General features: G+C 48.9%; 1 pseudogene across 1 annotated transcript; it reads right to left on the bottom strand.

The window, feature by feature from the left end:
• Positions 1 to 3,391: 3,391 nt before the first annotated feature.
• Positions 3,392 to 4,129, bottom strand: LOC104665013 (annotated as a pseudogene). The gene has a single exon (XR_004057371.1). The product of XR_004057371.1 is annotated as an ADP-ribosylation factor 1 pseudogene (transcript).
• Between the last annotated feature and the right edge of the window lie 19,361 nt (positions 4,130 to 23,490).

The following is a 23,490-nucleotide window of genomic DNA, read 5'->3' on the forward strand; positions in this document are numbered from 1 at the left end:
TGCTGTAAGTGTTAGCTGTGAATACTATTCCAATCTTGGGGAGCAGGATAGAGCTCTGGGCTGGTGCACCAAGAGCGTCCTTGCGTGTGGGCGTGGGTGGGTCCTCTGATGCTGCATTGGAAGCAGTCAGAGGTGTGCCCAGCTGAACATGGGGGTCTGGGGCATAGGTGGAGGCTAAAAAGGCATTGTCAGCCCGGCACGGTGGCTCATTCCTGTAATTCCAGCACTTTGGGAGGCTGAGGCAGGTGGATCGCTTGAGGTCAGGTGATCGACACCAGCCTGGCTAACATGGCAAAATCCCGTCTCTAAAATACAAAAATTAACTGGGTGTGGTGGCGGGTGCCTGTAATCCAGCTACTCAGGAGGCTGAGGCAGGAGAATCACTTGAACCCGGGAGGTGGAGGTTGCATTGAGCCAGGATCGCACCACTGTGCTCCAGCCTGGGCTGCAGAGTGAGACTCTATTTCAAAAAAAAGAAAAAAAAAAAAAAAAAAAAAAAAAAAAGACATTGTCGAGCTCCCGTAAAACATCCCTGGCTGTCTCCGAAATGAGTGCGAGCGGCTTTTGGGAATGGTCTCATGACAGTGCCAGAACATGCTAGAAAAACACAGTGCCTTACAGTTGCTATCACCCCCGGTGCAGGGGGGCCTGAGGAGACTCTTACACATCCTTAAAAGAAACCAAATCTCCTAAGTGTAAGTGTCCTCGAAAGGGCTAAAAGCTAAACTGTTGTCTGCCATTATTAGCTCCTTAGCGTAAATGAGTTTCTCAGAGTAGGTGGTATTTTAGCGGAACCCAGGGAATAAGAACTGAAAATGAATGGCGACGTTAAATCTTAAGGCGGAGAAGCGGGAAGGTAGAGCCCTGGGAAGGGCTCGTGGGAAGCGGGTGGGTAGAGCCCTGGGCCGCAGACCTGGGGTTCCACCTGAGTGTGTTTGCGGCAGGGTGTAGGGATTCCAGAGAACAACGAGGGAAGCCCTTGACAAAGGTAGCCTGCTTCAACTTCGCTCTGGAACCCAGGGCCCGCCGATGACCACATGTCCATGGCCACAGCCAGCCAGGGCTGCCCTCTCATACCCTCTCCCTTTGTAAACCTAGGACCCTTCCCTGCCCGGGACCTTTTCAACTATGCGAGATTCGGCCGCCCTCTAGTGGCAACTGGGCAGAAGTTTTTCTCTTAAAACTGTCGACAACAGGATGATTTTATAACGGCATTTGGATAGTGCTTTACAGTTAACGGGACTGTCACAAATATTACAGTGTTTTCTACTGAAGTACGCCACCCACATCCCCATAGTCATCAGCTGCCTGAAACATCCCTCCCTCTCACGCACGACACAATACACCCTGGCTACCTCCAACACTCGAGCTTTCCCATTGCTTTGGCTCATCTAGTTTCTCCCAGTGGGCAGAGGAAAGAGTCCTGGAGCCTGCAGAAGCCTGGGGAGGACTGGGTGACTTCTGACTCCTCTGCTCCCGATCTATAAGCCCTAGGAATCTGCAGACGTTGTCTCTTAAAACTGGACATTAGGCCAGGCACGGTGGCTCATGCCTGTAATCCCAGCACTTTGCAAGGCCGAGTTGGGTGGATTACCTGAGGTCAGGAGTTCGAGACCAGCCTGCCCAACATGGAGAAACCCCGTCTCTACTAAAAATACAAAAATTGGCTGGGCATGGTGGTGGGCGCCTGTAATCCCAGCTACTCGGGAGGCTGAGGCAGGAGACTCACTTGAATCCAGGAGGCAGAGGTTGTGGTGAGCCAAGATCATGCCATTGCATTCCAGCCCGGGCAACAAGAGTGAAACTCTGTCTCAAAAAAAAAAAAAAAAAAAAAAAAAAAAAAAAAAAAAAAAAAAAAAAACAAGGCCGTGCGCAGTGGCTCATGCCTGTAATCCCAGCACTTTGGGAGGCCGAGGTGGGCGGATCACGAGGTCAGGAGATCGAGACCATCCTGGCTAACATGATGAAACCCCATCTCTACTAAAAAAAAAACACAAAAAATTAGCCAGGCTTAGTGGCGGGCGCCTGTAGTCCCAGCTACTCAGGAGGCTGAGGCAGGAGAATGGCATGAACCCAGGAGGCAGAGCTTGCAGTGAGCCGAGATCGTGCCACTGCACTCCAGCCTGGGCAACAGAGCCAGACTCTGTCTCGAAAAAAAAAAAACCGACTTTATCCACACCGTCTCCCGAACCCGGCAGCCTACTGTTTCACAGTCTGCTGCTGCTGAAGGCAATCACACCGGCCACTTGTGTTTATTTATTTATTTATTTATTTTCTTTAATTTTTTTTTTTGAAATAGTTAAGAGATTTTATTCTAATAGCTATAATTACAGTGCTTGTCTGTCGAAATGAAAACTGAAAACAAGTATACAAAACAGTTGATTACTAATCATGTATTGAAAGCAGTAAGAGGTTCCATGACACCAAATAGACCAGTTCTGAGGTTTCCTCAAGATAAATTTTACAGCTCCAGCTTCTTCAGTGTTTATCAAAATACAAAAGAAAAAAGTAGAGGTTGCCTTTTTCTATGGCAAATCGGACCCCTGCAGGTGGAGGGAGAGAAAGCTACATCACATACAGAGGTGGGGTGCTCCCGAGGGGCTGTGGGTCTAGGTGGACCACCTGCCCAGCTTGCACACGCTCCTGCTGGTGAGGCCCCAGACATCCTGCCAAAGTGTCTGAGCGAGCACGAGTGTTGGGGACGACGGGCCCACTGTGGCCACACGGTGACCGAGGGATAGATGGGGCCCTGGGTCCCTTAGGCTGCCTGAAGGTGGGTGGGGCAGCCTGCGAGAGAGTGGGGTGGCTGTGGGCTCCCAGCCTGGCCCCTGGGAACTGTGGGAGCACAGAGACAAGCACATGGCTATGGAAAGCAGGGTGACCCAAGGACGAGCGAGTTGTGGGGATCTCTACTGTGACCATGCAGAATTGATCACCGTCTGCTGTGCCACCACCACCTCATGTTCCCGAGGGGAACCGCTGGGCTGGTGACCAGCATCCAGGCCATAACTGCAAATCTATGCTAGGCGGGGTCTCCCTTCTGTGTGTTCAAGTGTTCTCGACTTGGATTCTTAACTATTTTTAAAAATGCACTGAGTTTGGGTTAAAAACTAACCACCAAAATGGATTTCAACACAGCTCTAAAGCCAAGGGCATGCCTGGCTCTCCCAACACAGCGACTCCTGGAGGCCAGGTGCCCATGGGCCTACATCCCCCTCTCAGCACTGAACAGTGAGTTGATTTTTCTTTCTACAATAAAAAAAGCTGAGTAATATTGCATAGGAGTACCAGAAACTGCCTCATTGGAAACAAAAGCTATTTACATTAAATAAAAAGCCTGGCTGCAGCCTGCATCTGCCACATTTACAGCATGGTGCGATGCACACGGTGACCAAACCACGGAGGCAGCTTCTGGCACTCACACCACGAGCTGCACGTTTGCCACATGAGAGTAAAGCAGAGGGCAAGAGGAGTGAGCGGGAGGGGGGTTGCATTCAATTCTGGTTCCAGAGCTGATTGGACAGCCAGTCAGGTCCTTCATAGAGCCCGTCGCTGCTGGTGGTGCAGGTGGCCTGAATATACCAGTTCCTATGGCATAGGGAGTGCAGCCCCAGCTTGTCTGTGATCTCAGCCGCATTCATGGCATTGGGGAGGTCCTGCTTGTTGGCGAACACCAGGAGGACAGCATCCCAGAGCTCGTCCTCGGCCAGCATCCTCATGAGCTCCTCACAGGCCTCGTTCACACGTTCTCTGTCGTTGCTGTCCACCACGAAGATTAGGCCTTGTGGGTTCTGGAAGTAGTGGTGCCACAGGGGCCAGATCTTGTCCTGGCCACCCACGTCCCACACAGTGAAGCTGATGTTCTTGTACTCCACGGTTTCCACGTTGAAGCCTGTGGTGGGAATAGTGGTCACGATCTCACCCAGCTTAAGCTTGTACAGGATCGTGGTCTTGCCCACAGCATCCAGACTTGCCATGAGGATGCGCATTTCTTTTTTGCCAAAAAGGCCCGTGAAGAGGTTGGCGAAGATGTTCCCCATGCTTGTGGACAGGTGGAAGGACACTGGCCAGGGACACCTCAGAGGCTGCTGCTCCGAGCCAGGCGTTGGTTTCGCTCCCACAAGATCTGTGTTTTAAGAGGCACACTGACAGCGAAGAGGCAGCAGACAGTGAAACTCCCACAGGACACATGACAGTGGTTCTCCTACTTTCAAAGGTTTCACAGCCATGGCCCCAGGGCTTTGATTCTTAACTCCCTTGCCGAGATCACCCCAAGGGAGAAGCTCAAATCCTCTACCCTCCTCAGCAACTGCCCAATTTAGCCCAGAGATCCTGTCGGACCACTCGATAGTCTCCTTTGTGTGGAGAGTCTTTTCGAGACTGTTGTTCTACTTGTCTCTCCACAGGAAAAGGTAATCTGAGAGTTATACTGAATATTTTAAATGTTAGATACTGGGTGTGTTTTGGGTTTTGATGTGTTTAGTAAACTCCTTAGAGATGTTTTGTTTCAGGCAGGATAAGCCGGTTATTAAATTTTTTCATTGGCTAGGCATGGTGGCTCATGCCTGTAATCTCAGCACTTTGGGAGGCTGAGGCAGGAGGATCACTTGAGCCCAAGAGTTTGAGACCAATAAGCAACATACCAAGATCCCGTCTCCACCAAAAAAAAAAAAAAATTTCTCAGACAAGATGTGGGGTGTGGGGCAGGGAGGGAGCCCAAAGGATCAGGCTGGCTCTCAGGACCCCATCAGATGAGCAGAGACATGCCCACCGCTGTGGTTCTACCCTGTGTCTGAAAGTGGATTCTCTCGTGGTCCTATTCCAGCTCCTGTCCATCAGAGCAGGTCCGGCTCCTCTCTGTTCCTTCCTCCCTGAGGCTGGTGCCTGGGAGGCAGGGCTCCCCTCTCGTGGCCTTAATTCTTCCCAATCCCCTTTGGAAGGGACGGACATCATCCCAACTGGTTCACCTGCTTTGTCTTGCCAGGAGAAATAGTTTAGCTCATACTAGGAATGAAAACTTTTTGTTTGTTTGTTTATTTTTTGGTTTGGTTTTAGAGACTGTGTTACCCAGGCTGGAATGCAGTGGTGCTATCTCAGCTCACTGCAGCCTCCATCTTCTGGGCTCAAGCAATCCTCCTACCTCAGCCTCCGGAGTAGCTGGGACTATAGGCATGTGCCACCACACCTGGCTAATTTTTTATACAGATGGAGTTTCATCATGTTGCCCAGACTGGTCTTGAACTCCTGAGCTCAAGCGATTCTCCCACCTTGGCCTCCCAAAATGTTGGGATTATAGGCGTGAGCCACTGTTCCTGGCCTACAAGAATTTTTTAAAATTAGGCAGGCATGGTGGTGTGTGCCTGTAGTCCTAGCTGCTCAGGAGGCTGAGGCAGGAGGATCACTTGAGCCCAGGAGTTTGAGGCTGTAGTGAGCTGTGATCACACCACTGCATTCTAGCCTGGACAACAACAGAGTGAGACCCTGGCTCTAAAACCAAACCAAAACAAAGCAAACAAACAAAAAATTTTCATTCCTAGCATGAGCTAAACTTTGTTTCTCCAGGCAAGACAAAGCAGGTGAACCAGTTGGAATGATGTCCTTCCTTTCCAAAGGGGGCTGGGAAGAATTAAGACAAAGAGAAGGGAGCCCTGCCTCCCAGGCACCAGCCTTGGGGAGGAAGGAACTGAGGGGAACTGGCTGCTCTGATTGACAAGAGCCGGAATAGGACCACAAGAGCAGCCACTTCCAGACACAGGGTAGAGCCACAGCGGTGAGCATGTCTCTGCTGATCTGATGGGGTCCTGGGGGCCAGCGAAATCCTGTGGGCTTCCTCCCCACCCCACACCCAGTGGCAGGCTCAGCAGGACCCTGCTCAGACAGGTCATGACCGAAGGCCAGGGAGAATGCCGGATGCTGAGACTTGGACCACAGGAAGGAAGACTGGGGGTAGGCAGGGGCTTGGATCCGCTTCCTTTTTTTTTTTTTTTTGAAATCGGGTCTTTTTCTGTCATTCAGGCTGGAGTGCAGTGGCACAATCTCGGCTCACTGCAGCCTCAACCTCCCAGACTCAAGCGCTCCCCCGCCCTCAGCCTTCCAAGTAGCTGGGACTACAGGCACACACCTGTATTTTTTTGTAGAGATGGAGTTTCATCATGTTGTCCAGGCTGGTCTTGAACTCTTGGGTTCAAGTGATCTGCCTGCCTCAGTTTCCCAGAGTGCTAGGACTACAGGCTTGAGCCACTGTCCCTGGCACACTTCCTTCTTTCTTAATCACCCCTAATATTTTAGCTTTTCCTCCCATCTCTTTAAAAAAGTGCCTGGTGTTGAGCATTCAATTCCATTAGACCATATGGGTGGGAAGAAGGAAGTGCATTTAAAAGCCTTTCATTCCTCCAACTATTGCAGGAGCCGTCAGTGACACCCATCCCAGGGCTCACTTGCATTTGGACACTTCTGGATAGGGTGAGAGCCACACATTCACTTTGCTGGGAGGAAACAATGCCCAGTGAGATGGGAGAAATATTATGAAGCCTAAAGGAAGAAGCCGTGTTGGCATAAACCTCATGCTCTACACCCTTCCTTTCCTCTCTGTAGTTCTTTCCAGACCGTGCCAAGGTTTGCCACAACCCTCTCCAACCTTTTCTCAGACTTACCACTTCCTCTTTCCTATGCTATGAGCACCCTGATGCCCACTTTCCCTTTGAGTTCCTGCTTTTAGCAAAGGACTCCTCCCCTCCCTCACCTGTGGCCCCTCCCCACCTTTCACTCTTGGCCCCCTTCAGAGCCCCCTCTTCTGTCAGCAGTGTGGGTGCCTAGACTGTGCCAGGGGCTGGGGAAGCAGGGTCCTAAAATACAGTCTCTATCACGAAGAAGCTGCTTGCAGAGGTTGGAGGGGAGGTATGGCCACAGGTAAAAAAAATAATTACAAAACTATGGCATGAATACTCTCTTAGAGGTTACTACAGACAGCCACTTAATTTTCAAAATTCAATCTTGCAAACAAATGCCCTCCCCCAGCCCCTTTTTGGCCCTTTCTTTCTGCTTGAGACAGTTTTTAGAGAATGTTTGTTGCTGTAGCAGAAGATGCTGATGATGACAGGGCAGAAAGATGGGGAAAGCCGGCCGGGCATGGTGGCTCATGCCTGTAATCCCAGCACTTTGGGAGGCCGAGGCAGGAGGATCACCTGAGGTCGGGAGTTCGAGACCAGCCTGAACAACATGGTAAAAACCCCGTCTCTACTAAAAAAAAAAAAAAATACAAAATTAGCTGGGCATGGTGGTGCATGCATGTAATCCCAGCTATTCGGGAGGCCGAGGCAGGAGGATCACCTGAGGTCGGGAGTTCGAGACCAGCCTGAACAACATGGTAAAACCCCGTCTCTACTAAAAAAAAAAAAATACAAAATTAGCTGGGCATGGTGGTGTATGTGTGTAATCCCAGCTATTCAGGAGGCCGAGGCAGGAGAATCGTTTGAACCTGGAGGTGGAGGTTGCAGTGAGCCAAGATAGCTCCTTTGCACTGTAGCCTGGGCAACAAGAGCAAAACTCCATCTCAAAAAAAAAAAAAAAAGAGAGAGATGGGGAAAGCCTAGGTTTTGATGGCAGCACTGAGCCATTGAATCTACTCTGGAATCACCTACCTTTAGTCTTCTCATTAAGTAACTAACATCTGTGTTGGGTTTAAGCCACTGCTGATTGACTTTTCAGTTACTTGCAGCCCAAAGCATTCTAACTGACATGCATTTTCTTCCATGTATGAGAGAAGAAGTTAGGGGTGAACTTGGGATGCACAAATTATAGTTCTACTGATCAGCTGGGGCAGGCCCAACTTCTTTGTGGAAAGGAATAGAAAGACCTGCGGTGGGATAGACCTCCTCTACCTTTACTTATTTAACTTATTCAGCCCATGTTTATGGCATCGCACCCATGTGCCAGGCGTCACAGTGAGTTGCATGGCTAAAATCAAGAGCAAATTCACACATGGTCCCAGTTCTCATGAAGCTTAAAGAGTCCAGTGAGGGAATAAGACATTAATCAAATAGCAATTCTAACAAGTGTAGTATTTGAAGCAGAACTAAACATGTGGAGGACAGGGGCAGATGCTGTGAGAATATCCAATACATATGATACAAAACCTGGGGGCCAGAAAGGCCTCCCTGAGAGCTGGGTGATGGAGGAGGACGCAGAAGGGGGGTGAATTCGGCAGAAACTCCTGAGGGCTGGGAGCAGAGGCTGGAGCAGTGCAGGCAGAGGCCCTGGGGCAGGAGAGAACCAAGCCAGCTGAAGACACCTTTCCCCACCCAGAGAAGCAGACTGGAGTTTGAACTGGTTGAAAAGTTTGCCTTCCGTGCCTCCCAAAATCTGGTCTTCCAATGCCTCCCACCCTCTCCCCTGCTTCTTTGCTCATCCCACACTGCCCACAGGAATTCTGGGGTTCTTTGACTGAAACTCCCTACTTTTGAGGTTCTAGCCAGACTCACCTGCCACCCTCCTCCACCCCTCTAATGACCCTCGCTCCTTTCCTCGGAGGAACTAGAGAACTGCATTTTTTAAAACGAACAAAACCCAGCCTGTAATTGGCGGGACTCAGACAGCAAGCCGAAAATTTTAGGCAAGAAGAGAGCCCTGGACATCATGTCTCCCATGCGGCGGACTCCTCACCTCCTCGTAGCAGCCTGTGGGGGTCTGTGTGGGAGGCGTCTGGGGTGCAGATCAGGCTCTGTGGATGGACAAATCACTCTCTTTCTCTCCCAGAGACACCAGCAGCTTCTCCTCAAGTCGTCAGTCCCAGAGGTCTCTTTACCCCAGTTTCTCACAGAAGTAGAGACATGACTGGTGGGGGTGGGGGCTGGACCGCCCTCCCATGAACTGACTTAAAAAGGTCTACGGCTGGGCATGGTGGCTCAGGCCTGTGATTTCCTGAGGTCAGGAGTCCAAGACCAGACTGTCCAACATGGTGAAACCCTATCTTTACTAAAAATACAAAAAAAATTAGCCGGGTGTGGTGGTGGGCACCTGTAATCCCAGCTACTCGGGAGGCTGAGGCAGGAGAATCGCTTGAACCCCGGGGGGTGGAGTTTGCCTTGAGCAGAGATCACTCCACTGCACCCCAGCCTGCGGGGACCAATGGGAGAGCCCAGGTTTTGACCCAGACAGCCCTAGGGGTGAGGCCAAACCATGGCTTGCTGCGTGACCTGGGGTCATCACTTAGCTTCGTTGAGCCCCAGTTGCCTCATCTGCAAAATGAGAGTGAGATTATCTTCTTTACAGAGTTGCTTTTTTCCTTTTTTTTTTTTTTTTTTTCTGAGATAGGGTCTCACTCTGTCACCCAGGCTGAATTGCAGTGGTGCAACCTCAGCTCACTGCAGACTCAATGTCCCAGGCTCAAGTGATCCTCCCAACTCAACCTCCTGAGTAGCTGGAGCTACAGGCACATGCCATGACACCTGGCTAATTTTTGTATATATTGTAGAGACAGGGGTCTCGCCATGTTGCCCAGGCTGGTCTCCAATTCCTGAGCTCAAGTGATCTGCCCACCTTGGCCTCCCAAACCCAAAGTGCTGGGATTACAGGTATGAGCCACCGTGCCCGGCCAAGTGAGGTTTTTAAACCTGAGCTAGGGTTCAAGCACGGATCTAGCACCCAGGAATTATCAGAACAGTCCCAATTTCAAATATTTTGCCCTATACATCTATTTCCATTTATCAGGCTGTGGGTCCTGATTTTTGATTTGGAAAGCATCATGGTCCCTATCCATCTAAATCTACATTGTCCAATTTGCTAGCCACTGGCCACAGGTAGCTAAACTTTATTTATTTTCTTAATTTTTATGATTATTATTTTTTATTTTATTATTGAGACAGTGTCTTACTCTGTCACCCAGGCTGGAGTGCAGTGGCACAATCTCGGCTCGCTGCAACCTCTGCCTCCTGGGTTCAAGCGATTCTCCCGTCTCAGCCTCCCAAGTAGCTGGGATTACAGGCACCCACCACCATGCCTGGCTAATTTTTTTGTATTTTTAGTAGAGACGGGGTTTCACCATGTTGGCCAGGCTGGTTTCAAACTCCCTACCTCAAGTGATCCACCCTCCTTGGCCTCCCAAAGTGCTAGGATTACAGGTGTGAACCACCGCACCCGGCCTAAATTTTAATTAAAATAAAATAACAATTTACACTTCAGTTCCTCACACTAGCCACATTTTAGTGCTCAGTAGCCACAGTGGTATTGGACAGAGTAGATATACAACATTTCCATAAGCAAAGAAAGTTCTACTGGCTTAGGGAAACAGGAGATCTGTTTATTTTACTTGTCATCCCACTCCCGGATAAAGATACAGATTGGGAGCAGCTGGCAGTTAGAGAAGCCCTGGAAAGTTGGCCTGTGTGTTTATATGTGTGTGCATGCATGTGTGTGCCTGTGCACATGTGGACAGGCCAGGAGTCCAGCATTCACGCCTTCCAGATGAACTCAGTCACATTCACCACCTGCAGAGCTGGACCCGGTGGGTAAAAATCACAGAATGAGAGCCCACAGAGGTCCTAAACCTGCCCTATCTGAGAGAGCGCAAGGCTGGGGACAAGGAGGAGGCCCAAACTCCCAAAATCCAACCCTGACTCAGGAACCCAAGAGGAAAGGACCTCTTGGTGTTACTTCTGGGGCAGAAGGGGAAGACAGTGTGAGGCTACAAGATACAAGGGTGCAAGCTCTTGGGGCAGAGAGAAGGACATGCAATGCTGACTCGCTACCTTGATTCAGGGGCTAAGACAAGGACTCAGTGGGTGCTATGGACTGAATGTTTGTGCCCCCCTGAAATTCATATACTGAGGCCCTAATCCCCAATGTGATGGTATTTAGGAGTGGGGCCTGCTAGAGGTAATTGGGTCTTCAGTGTGGAACCCTCACATATGAGATTAGTACCTGTCAGTCTGTTTTCTGTTGCTATAACTGAATACCTGAGACTGGGTAAATTATAAAGAAAAGAGGTTTATTTGGTTCATGATTCTTGAGGCTGGGAATTCCAATGTCTGACTGCCCAGCTGGCAAGGGCTTCATGCTGCCTCAACTCAACGGTGGAAAGCAGAAGGGGACATGGTGCATGCAAAGAGACCAAACACTAGAGGCAGGCTCACTTTATAACGGCCTGGTATATAAAAACCCTCACTGTAACTAACCCAATCCCACAAGAGTGAGAACTCACTCACTCCCTCAACACTGTATTAATCCCTTCATGAGTGTGGATCCTTCATGATTCAAACGCCCCTTAAAGGTACCACCTTCCAACACTGCTATATTGGGGACCAAGCCTCAATATGGGTTTTGGTGGGACGAGGCCAAATTCAAACCATAGCAGTCTGAGAGGTGAGATATGAGAGAGGTGATCTCTCTCTCCATCATGTGAGGACACAGTGAGCAGGTGTCCATCCACAAACCAGGAAGAAGCCCTCACTAGGAACTGAACTTGTTAAAACCTTGATCTTGGACTTCCCAATCTCTGGAACTGTGAAAAATCAATTTCTGTTGTTTAAGCCACCTAGTCTGTGGTATTTTGTTGAAGCAGTCCAAGCAGACTAAGACAGCAGGCAAAACAAGGGAGTTTGCCAGGCTTCCCAGGGAGTTTCCCCCACAAAAGATTTGCAAGGAGGGGACTATGCAGCTCAGGGTCTGGGCTGAGCTGAGCCACACCAGGTCCACCCTCACCGAGCAACTCTGTGTCTCTCACTCACAGGAATTTCTTTCTCTCAAGTCATTCCTGGTCATGGGGGAAATGTGGATTGTTCTCCACCAGGCCTGCTTCCTAGAGACCCAGGCATGGCAGGCGATAGACTTCTTCCCCAAGTTCACTTCCAGAAACCAGCAGTGTCCCAGGCAGGCCACAGCCACAAGGAGAAGCACCCCCAGGGAACCTCACAGCATTTCAGCCCTGCAGCCCCAGGTGACCCCTGGAATTCCACTGCCCTCTGAAATGCCTCCGTCTCCTCCACACATTCATTCAGTTAGTCCTTCTGTCCACTCAGAAGTCAGTGAAGCACCAGGCCTCTGTGCAGGTCTGCTCCTTGGAAGGTCATCTCCATGGAATATGATACACTATGTCAGTGCACCTTGGAGGTGAAGAGCCCAGAATCTGGAATTAGACCTACACAACCTTGGTAAGCCACTCTACCTGTTTCTCTACCTGCAAGTATGAAGAATAACAGCATCTACCTCACACAGCTGTAGGGATTAATGGATGACAGCACAGTGCCCCAAATATGGCAGTATTCATTGTTATTATTATTATTATTGTTATTACCACTGAGCTGTGGTGACACAGAGGGCTGAGCCTCACTCTGTCTAGGAGTGCTGCAGAGGGCTTCGGAAGAGGTGCCCTTGAGTGGCTCCGAGGGGCAAGCAGGATCATGCTGGGAGGGAAGTGGGGAGGGCCATTCTGGACGGTTACCATACTCAGCCCTTGGGGCTGCTTACCTGGGCTGGACAGCCTGAGCCTTACCCATTCATTTCTCTCTTCCTAAGCCAATCATGAGATACCTTGAGGGGTAACAGGGAGAGAAGGAAGAGGGTCGCTCCGCTCTGGTCTCTGGTTTGGGGTGGCTACAGATCTGAAGGTTGGACAGCTCACCTCCCAATCTTCACATCCCTGGCCATCGTGCCTCCCCCAGTCGCTAGAAAAATGCAGTTAGAGATCAAGGGCAAAGCGTTGTCCTCAATCTAAGCTGACTGATGGTGGCCACTAGAAAGAGAAGGCACAGTCACCACTGTAGCCTGGAGTACCCTCACTTGAGATAGGAAGAGATAGGAAGATTCTGATTCTCAGAATAACCTCAGAGATTCACTGCCAATCTTCTTATCCTAATAACGACAACTAAAATAGTAATAGTGGCAATGATTTTTAACACTTGCAGTTTTTCTGTTATCAATTTTCTTACTCCTACAGTAATAACTCATTCATTCAAAATTCAATATCTGGCAACCTCACTCACCTGCAAAATAAAGCACAGAATCAGAAATCAGATGACTGAGAAGACGCCTGAAGAAACTGTGTTTTGTATTCTTTTATGCAATGGTTGGTCAGGCAATGTGTTGGTCAGTCTGTCCACAAGCAGAGGCAAAGGAGAGGCCCAGGAAAACAGAGTGTATTACACTCACAGGTCCTAGAGACAGGAGACATGGCATACCACACAGCGGGAAGACACCAGGGTGGACAGGGGGCAGAAGGCAGGAGCCAGGGGAAAGCGTTAGGTCAGAGCCTTTACTGGGGCTTTCAAGGGGAAGGCAAGGCAGGACAAGGTGAACAGTTTTGGATTGGCTAGTTTGAATTTTATGGAGGGTGCTCTAAGCTATAGGGGTGGTCCTTAGTTGTCTGATACCTGGCCCTGGTATGATTAAGACGAGGAATATTGTCTCCCTGGGTGTATAGGCCAGATAGTGAAGGATTGGTTAGTTTGTACATCAAAAGCATGCTCTCAGCTGAGCCCTTGCTATTTCTAGGAATTGGCTAGGCCCTGGGAGAGGCAGTCTCTCCCCAGCTGGAAGGTATTTTAAGATGCCAAAACATTATAACATTCCTGACTGACCAGATACCAGTCAGATGCCATTTATCTTTATTTTAAGCACCATCCTAATAACTCGGGTTATTTGTCTATCAGACTGCCAGCAATTTATGGAGTAGCTGCTGGAGATGGACAGCCTAACAGCAATGAGAAGTGGCATTGGAGATAAGGGCAGAGATAGCAAAACCAGGGAAAGCAGACCAAGAACCTGCAAAGCGCAATAGCCTGGGTCCATTTCAGAGGCAAAGTGTTTGAGGGCCCTTCTGCAGTTTCCACGTAATTCCATGCTCTTACCAATGGCTCCGAATGCACATCTCTAGAAGCCCAACAGATGAGTTAATGGTTAGGATCATTCCGACAGGCTAACCTTCGTTCATCCATCCAGACAGGCTCACTCTCTTCAATATTTCTGAGCGATGGTGGTGGTGTTACGTCACTGCCGTCATCGCCTTTTCCTTTTGTCCATTGAGGAGACAGCCCTGAAGGAGGAGCCCTGGCCTGGGTGTCTGGTGGCCTGAGCTTGGCCTCCACAATCACCCCATTCACCCACCCTTTTTTCTTCAAACTCCTGCTGTGGGCCTCAGCTTCCTCCCCTGTGAAGTGGAGGTCAGTCCACATAAGCTCAGTCTGACAGTCCCGATGTTCAAGGAGAGGCTGTTCTGGGCTGGGCAATCATGATCAGGGACATTTTCATGGATTTGCCATGCCCAGGTGCTTTCTAAGTGCTTTACATGGTTAACTTTGTTGAGTCTTCCAACCCTCTGAGGCTTAGGCAGTTGCTTAGGGTCCCCTGCAATTTGAAAGGCCCTGTGCCTGTTTCAATTCTCTACTGTCGAGGTCTTAAAATTCACACTAATTTTGAACCAGGGGCCTGGCATTTTCATTTTGCACCAGGATAGAAAATTATGTGATCAATCCTGGGTTCAAGGTCTCCCTTTTAGAGGAATTGTGTAACTTGCCCAAGGTCAACTAACTCCCTGACACTCAAGATGTGGTCCCTGACCAACTGCATCCTCATCTCAGAGCTTGTTAGAAATGCAGATTCCCAGGCCTGACAGAGTCAGATCTGTACTTTACCAAGATCAGATCCCGAGTCTGCTCTCTCAATCATTGTTTGCTATTTTCCTCCATTTCTGCATTTATTGGAAACATATTCTCAACTGCACAGGAAAAGACCTCAATTTCAGATCTTCAATTAGAGATGATTCGCCTTCACCCTACTGTGGAAGGTGAGTTTCTAAGGGCCCCAAATTGCAGGACAGTGTGGGTGAGTGCCCCACAGGCAGTCAGAAGTGCCAGCTAATGGAGACATTCTACCCTTCTGAAATGTTGCACCCTAGGTTCCTCGCTTGAGAGTCTCGGCGCTCAATTAGCTGGCTCTTCTGACCGCCTATGGCGTGTCTGTCCACACTGTCCTGAGATTTAGGGCCTTTAGAAGCACCAGGCTTCCAGTCTTGGGAATTTCTGATTAGGGCAGTTTCTCTACAGGGAACTCCAGGAAGGAGCATAATTGCTCAAAATCAGAATTCAATCCTCCCACCATCTCTTCCCATCGTTAACCTCAGGAAGTCTGCAGTCACCTGCTACCCATCACACGTCCCTTTGTTCACAGCTCTGCCTTGGATATTGTTAGGGCTGGCGTCACCCTTCTTTTAATCTCCCTAGTAAACTGCTCCAGCTAGCGGTAGGCAGCATCTCCCAGAGGCAGAGCTGGGTATATGGAGACGGGGGTATGCCAGCTTCAGAGGACAGGTGGCAGGCCAGGATGGAGCCTGGTCAGTCACATCACCTGGGAGTGGCAGAGACTTTCTGGGCAGTGCCTGCCTGGCCCCTGGCTTCAGCTGGGAGCTGACTTTCAGCGGGCATGCCATGGTTGTTGGCACTGAGAGGGCCCTTCCCTAAGGAGGGCTGAGTGGTTCCAGGATTTTCCAGGGCCCTGGTTCCCAGAGCCAATTCACCTTCAGAACCACCTGGAAGTGAGAGATTTCTTAACATGAAGATTTCCCAACCCAAGAATCAGAGTCTTCTGGGTATGGACATGATTCCTGCTACTTTTCCATGAAGTAGAAAAAAGTACCCGCTCTGCGGAGATGCGGACCCACTGCCATGTCGCTTAGTGAATGGATGCAGCCTTTATGAGATGAGAACCTCCCTGCTTTCTTTGGGGAAGGCAGCCCTGCGTGGAGACGTGACTTTGGTAGCCGAATGCAACTGCACCTCCGGCCCCCATTTGCCTTCTTAGCCAGGTCCCTTTTGTGCAGTAAACACCCTGCATTGTTGTAAATGGTGGCCCTTAGGTAGGGCTGGGAAAAACCGTGCAGGTGATTTTGGTGATCAGCCAGGTGGGAGCCCCTGAGGCCTGGAGAGCAACTGTAACTCGAGGGGCTACCAGGGGTGAGCATAACACCACGGCTACTCCCTTCCTGTGCTGGGGGGTCCTCAGACATCCCTAGGCCAAGATTCTGCCCCTCTCTTGTTTACCCACTCAAAATAAGCAAAACAAAAGCCTAGCCTCCAGGAATAACATTTAGGGAAGGCAGTGACAGAAGAAAGGGGAGGAAAGGAGAATGGAAGGAGGGGAGGGGAGAGGCTCTTATCTATATCCAGCAGGTCCAGCCCTGCCTGTGCACACAGCTGAGTCACACCTCACGTCCTGCTCCACCCCAGCCCTGCCAGCCCTGAGATATCTGCCAAGGGGTATTTCTCCTTCTAGGCTGAGTTCTGGGGGGTGGCAAGTTGGATAGCACTGGTGGGGAAGCAATGCGTCTGGACTCTCATCCCCAGTGAAGCCTTGCAGAGCATCCCTGGGGAAAGTGACTGACCTCTCAAGGCATTTCAGCTTTTTCAGTGGAACAGGGAGGTAGGTTTCAGGGTGTTAATGAGAGGCAGGGAGAGGCTCCAAGCCATGTAATCCCTCTGGCATTGCTTTGTAGTATCACGGTGTGACAAGTGTGTCAGTCAGCTTTGACTAACTTCCATGGTGGTGACAGTGTCCTCTACTCCCTCACCCCACCCCAGATCTCAGTGTTTACAACAACAGAGGCTGACTTCGCATTCACATTGGCTGCAGCTCTCTCTCCAAGTTACCTTCATTCCTGGACCCAGGTAGGAGCAGCCCCTATCTGGGCCATGCGGGGCTTGTGGCACCAAGCAGTGGTGCTCAAAGCTTTTGCTGAGATATGCATCTGAGGTTGCATTGTCCAAATCGAGTCACAGGACCAAACCTGCGTCAATGGGGCAGGGATGTATAATTCTATCACAGGGGATAGGGGAATGAATAATTGGGAATAGAAATGCAATCTACTGCCATAGACCCCTGACTTAGGCTGAAAGGATTTCGTCACAGGAAGAGAGAACATAATTTAGCCAAAGAAGACTGTGTGGAGTAGTGGAAAGAGCAAGGCTTGGACCTGGACAGGCCTGGATTTCAACCAGGACTCGGCTAGCTGTGTAATGTTGGCCAAGTTATTTAACTTCTCCAAATTTTCATTTCCATCTACAGAATGGGAATAATACCTAATTCAAAGGGCGATTTTGAGAATCAATTACATAGTAGATGTTAAGTCTTTGGTACATAGGAGGAACACAGTAAATATGACCACTCTACTCCACCCACTCCCCAGCTTTAACATTTTATCCAGGCCAGGCGTGGTGGCTCACTCCTATACACCCAGCACTTTGGGAAGCCAAGACAGGAAGATCACTTGCACCCAGGAGTTCAAGTCCAGCCTGGGCAACACAGGGAGACCTCCATCTCTACAAAAACATTAAATAATTAGCTAGGCATGGTGGTGCATGCCTGTAGTCCCAGCTACCCAAGAATTTGAAGTGGGAAGACTGCATAAGCCTGGGAGGTTGAGGCTGCAGTGAGCCGTGATTGCGGCACTGCACCACAGCCTGGGCAACAGAGTGAAACACCGTCTCAAAAAACAAAACAAAACAAACCAACAAAAACATCCAAAAAACAACAAAATAAAAATGTGGCTCATGCCTGTAATACCAACACTTTGGGAGGCCAAGTCACGAGGCTCACTTGAGCCCATGAGTTCAAAACCAGCCTGAGCAACATAGGCCAGCTCTACAAAAAAATTTTTTTTAATTAACCAAGTGTGGTGGTGCATGCATATAGTCTCAGCTACTCAGGAGGCTGAGGTGGGAGGATTGCCTATGCCTGGGAGGTAGAGGCTGCAGTAAGCTATGATGACACCATTGCAACAGAGTAAGAACCTGTCTCAAAAATAAAAACATTTTATCTATAACTCTTGAGGTGTTGATTACCAGTGCTCACTCCTTCTACCAACCTCACAACGTGGGATCAAATGGAAATGAAAAAACCTATTTTGTATTTACTGTGTCCCAGACACCGCACTACACAATTTACTGTCATAATCTCATTTATTTTCCCCAAACAACTCTTTGTATGTTATTACCCCATATTAGAGATGAGGAACTTGAGGATCAGAGAGGATAAGTAACTTGCCATCAGTAACATGGGTGGCATAGGAAGAATTTGAACCCATGCTATAGATTCCAGAACCCATGCTCAAGAGCAGTGCTGTTCAAGAGTGATCTGGTACTGCTCTATGATGAAAGAACAGGAACTGAGAGTAAATGCTTGGAAACTTTCATAGCAGCTGGGCATTACCACAACATACAGGCACATGGTCCATGGCCTTGATTCACTAAACAGAATATAGACCAGTTCGGGTGACGTGGACGTCTCCAATAAGTCACTTGTGGCAGAGGCTGTTTTCTGGTCATGCACAGTAGGACCACCCAGTGGTCAGAGCTCAGAAGTCCAGTCTTCACCACAAATAGTGTGAGAAGCCTCACCTTTACAGTGGAGCATCTGCCCCGTGAACTGCACTGTCTCTAGAATTAGTACAAAAGATGCTGTTAATCAATGATGTTGCTGTTCATTGAAAAGATAACTTGTTTACACTGACATATGAGGCCCCAGCGCAGGTCTATGGGTCGCCCATGGCTCTGTCTATGCTTTGTACACAGGACATACTCAGTATACATCTCCTGCTTCAGTGAATGAATGAATGAATTGACAGATGAATGAATATACATTTCAGATGTAGCAGAGCAACTTGCTGGACGGCCTTGGGCATGGCCATGAATTAGCAAAATTTCTCTTTAGTCTTTTCCTGCCTGTACTTCTAGCTGCTTTCTCCTCTGGCTTTTTGCCTCTGCCCAAGCTTTTCAGTGCCTTCAGGGTGCTCTCCTGGCTGCCCGGGACCCCACATGCCCCACTTTTCCTACAAGTGATGCCCTACTCTGGGACTTCACTGCCTAGTTCCCCAGCAGTTTTCCAGCAACTTCTGAGTTCTGAGTCTCTTCTGGGGGTGTCCCTCTAGCTGGCTGTCCCCCAGGTAGCAGGGCTCAGACTTGACTGAGATAACGCACAACGTATGCAAGTGGGGGTTGTCCCTGCTGGTTCTGAGAAAATCAGCGAAGATTTCAACTCAAAGCATGATGTGGGCTGATAAAAAATAAATAAGCAAATCCATTTTAAAAATCAGCAAAGCTTCTTTTTTAATTATTCTAAGTTTCAGGGTACATGTGCAGGATGTGCAGGTTTGTTACACAGGTAAATATGTGCCATAGTGGTTTGCTGCACCTATCAACCCATCACCTCGGTATTAAGCCCAGGGTGCACTAGCTATTTTTCCTGATGCTCTCCCTCCCGCCATATCCCCTGACAGGCCCCAGTGTGTGCTGTTCCCCTCCCTGTGTCCATGTGATCTCAATGTTCAGTTCCCACTTATAAGTGAGACCAAGCGATATTTGGTTTTCTGTTCCTGTGTTAGTTTGCTGAGGATAATGGCTTCCAGCATCATCCAAGTCCCTGCAAAGGACATGATCTCCTTCCTGTTTTTGGCTGCATAGTATTCTATGGTATACATGTACCACATTTTCTTTATCTAATCTATCATTGATGGGCATTTGGGTTGATTCCATGTCTTTGTTATTGTGAATAGTGCTGCAGTGAACATATACATACATGTATCGCTATAATAGAATGATTTACATTCCTTAAAATACTATACTGAATGCTGGTGTAGATGCTGTGACACTGGCATTGTCATGCACTGCTGGTGAGGAGAGCATGTGGTACATTTCTAGAAAGCAATTTTGTGATATGTTTCAAGAATTTTAAAAATTTACACTCTTTAACCTAAAATTATACCTTAGATGTTTATCTGAAATGATCAGAGATCTGGCAAAATGTGTATGTACAGAGATATTCATCATAACATTATTTACACAGTGAAAAAGGAAATTCAACTTACATGGGAATGATTAAATTCAGTCACCATGAAATTTTATGCAGTTATTTAAATTATGTTTTTGAATTACTTTTAATGACCTGGTAAGATGCTTATTAGTTATTATAAGTGAAAAAAAGGCAGGGTTCAAAAATTTTGAATAAAATTTAATTAAAAAGCATGTGCAGATAAACATACTGATCATCTGTCTGAGTGATAGATTCTGGGTGGTTTTATCCCTTTTGGTATTTTCTAAATGCTCTATCATGTGCACAAATGTATTTTTATGTTCAGCAAAACATGTAGAAGCATTTTTTGAAGTCTTTTCCAGTTCTGCAGACAGAGCCCTTCCAGGCCTACAGCCATCCCTCTCACTGCAGGATGCTTTGATGCAGGTCGCTGCTGGGGGCAGTGACTTGTATTTGCCAGATGCCAGCCTTGAGCTCTATTAGCCTGTATTCTGGTCCTGGTTTTACCACTAACTGGCCACAAGACCTTGAATGAGTAATTTTATTTCCCTGGGTTCTGAGGGTCCTCATTTATGAAACGAAGCATCTGGATTTGATGATCTTTAGGGGTTAGATTCTGATTCTGTGATTCTGATAAACTCACGAAGGACAGGCATTTATTGTGAATAAGTTTCGACGATGTATCCTTTTCCACTCTATGTATCTTAAACAGGGGATTCTTATCTGAAGCTAAAGGAATGAATCTCTAATGATAGAATCTCATATCAGGTTGTGAGTCACCTATACCCAAACACAGACTTAATAGTTTTCTACAACTCAGCACCCTAGGCGTTATCTGTCCCTTCCTCTTCGGGACAAAAAGGGGAGGAGCTGAGAGGGCCAGGGACACTTCCACATCAGCCTCCAGGCCTAAGAGGGAGAGGAGGGGTGCCTCTCTGAAAGCTTCTTTCTCGTCCCTGCCCCCTCCCCCAGCTGTTTACTGCTGTCTGCTTCCTTCTGTCTCCATCCTCTTCCCTATGGGTGAGTTGGGCTTATGTCATCATGGTTCCCTGGTGGGCTGGTGGCTCAGCCACCACAGCCTGGGGAAGGAAGGGGTATGACTCATACCCCAAATCCAGTGAGTCAGATAGGGTGGGCTGGACCTGGGGTTTCCTAGGACAGGAAGCAGGTTCTAGGTGTGCCTTAACTTCTTCCTAGCAGGGGCCCTGCTAGGAGAGGTATCCATCTTTCTCCCATTCCCATTTCTGTGAATTCATTCAAGAACCCCTCCTGCCAAAGAAAATGCCACCTCTTCTAAGCCTCAGAAGATTGTGTCTGCGTGGGGCCAAGATAGCCTCTTTGAGGAAGGAGATGGACAGACCACAGTTAGAGTCGAAGAGGATGAGAACTTTCCAGCTCAACCTGTCAAGTCCTGGCTTTCAGCCCAGCTAGGTTTCAGAGCTGGGACAATTCCTAAGAGACAAGAGTATTTGCAGTGCCCTGGAGCTGTGTAACCTTGGGCAAGTTACTTAACTGCTTGGAGCTTCAGTTTCCTTGACTGGAAAATGACATAATAAACACCTCATGGGGTTCTGCATTAGATAAAACTTAGCACCTACTACTACAGGCCTGGCTTCAGAAGGTGACAAGCCGATGCTCATTCTGAATCAGAATGGAAGCCCCACTGCTTTGGGGCTTCCTGGGAAGTCTGAAGGCCAGTCAGTGCAGAAGGCTAGAGTGGGCTGTTGGGCTGGCATGCAGTGACCCAGACCCTGAGAGCTTTCCTTGGGGCTTGCAGGTGGGAGTGGGGTTGTGGGTAAGTACTATGTCTACTACAGACACGTAAAAGCAGCACTGTGTCCAGGGCTCCAGGGCAGGGACTGGCCTGGGAGCGGCTTCAGTCTGGTTCTGAAAGGCAGCCCCCACCTTCCACAAGCTGGTTCACCTTCCTCTCTACGCCTTCTCTTCCCTTACAGGCATCTGAGGGCCTTTCCCATGGCTGGTGAAGAGTCCTGTCAGGGCCCTTCAAACTGGAGCACGAATAATGTGGGCCGGCCCCATGACTCACGCCCACAGTCCCAGCACTTTGGGAGGCTGAGGCAGGAGGACTGCTTGAGCCCAGGAGTTCGAGACCAGCCTGGGCAATACAGTGAGACCCTGTCTCTATAATTACCAATAAATGTAAAAAAAAAAGTGTGACTGTGTTCCAAGGATTGCTAGACAGAATCAGTACTACTGTACTGATATTTCCTTTTGTTCCAGGCTCCAATATGACCTGATAGAACATTGTTGTTGATCCTATTTAAAATGTTAGCATTTTGTTCATCGTGGATTTTCTGACATTAATTTTGATTTTTATTTCTTTTTTTTTTTTTTTTTTTTTTGAGGCGGAGTCTCGCTCTGTCGCCTGGACTGGAGTGCAGTGGCCGGATCTCAGCTCACTGCAAGCTCCGCCTCCCGGGTTTACGCCATTCTCCTGCCTCAGCCTCCCGAGTAGCTGGGACTACAGGCGCCCGCCACCTCGCCCGGCTAGTTTTTGTATTTTTAGTAGAGACGGGGTTTCACCGTGTTAGCCAGGATGGTCTTGATCTCCTGACCTCGTGATCCGCCCGTCTCGGCCTCCCAAAGTGCTGGGATTACAGGCTTGAGCCACCGCGCCCGGCCAATTTTGATTTTTAAAAAATGCATTAAAGGCTGGGCACGGTGGCTCAAACCTGTAATCCCAGCACTTTGGGAGGCCGAGACGGGCGGATCACGAGGTCAGGAGATCGAGACCATCCTGGCTAATACGGTGAAACCCCATCTCTACTAAAAAATACAAAAAACTAGCTGGGCGAGGTGGCGGGCGCCTGTAGTCTCAGCTACTCGGGAGGCTGAGGCAGGAGAATGGCGTAAACCCGGGAGGCGGAGCTTGCAGTGAGCTGAGATCCGGCCACTGCACTCCAGCCTGGGCGACAGAGCGAGACTCCATCTCAAAAAAAAAAAAAAAAAGTGCATTAAAATCTTATTTTTTCTAGGTCTTACATGGTGGCTCTTGCCTGTAATCCCGGCACTTTGGGAAGCCCAGACAGGAGGATTGCTTGAGGCCAGGAGTTAAGACCAGCCTGGGCAACATAGCAACACCCCATCTCTACAAAAAATAAAAATAAACCAGCCAGGCTTGGTGGTGCACTCTTGTAGTCCTAGCTACTTGGGGAGCTGAGGCGGGAGCCCAGAGATTAAGCCCAGAGATTAAGGCTGCAATGAGCTATGATCACACCACTGCACTCCAGCCTGCGTGACAGAGAAAGACCCTGTCTCTAAAAACAAACAAAAAAACAAAAAACCTATCATTTCTCTGTATATATAATTTATCTGGATTACTGGACTCCTTGGCGGCCCCTTAAATTTTGTCCTTAATGATGGAAATTTTGGCTTCATCTTTTTTGAGGGAACGGGGTATATCTTGGGGACAGGGGGCCCCTGTAGACTGTGCCTGCCTCCTTAAAACTGTGACCTTCCTGTTACCGAGAGGTCTTCTCTGCCCCCATCAGAGGCCAGGATAAAGTTCCCAAACCAGTTTCGGCTCACCCACTGCCCCATCTCCTATTTCCAATGAGCACAGGAATGGCTCCAAATCCTGGAGTCCTTTCGGTTATGTTCAATTCGATAAGCGTTCCTTGAGGGCAATGTGCTAAGTGCCCGGGAAGCACCTGGCGAAGGACGCTGAGCAGAGAGACT

Source organism: Rhinopithecus roxellana, chromosome 5 (assembly GCF_007565055.1).
Source record: "Rhinopithecus roxellana isolate Shanxi Qingling chromosome 5, ASM756505v1, whole genome shotgun sequence".
NCBI classification, from domain to species: Eukaryota; Metazoa; Chordata; class Mammalia; order Primates; family Cercopithecidae; genus Rhinopithecus; species Rhinopithecus roxellana.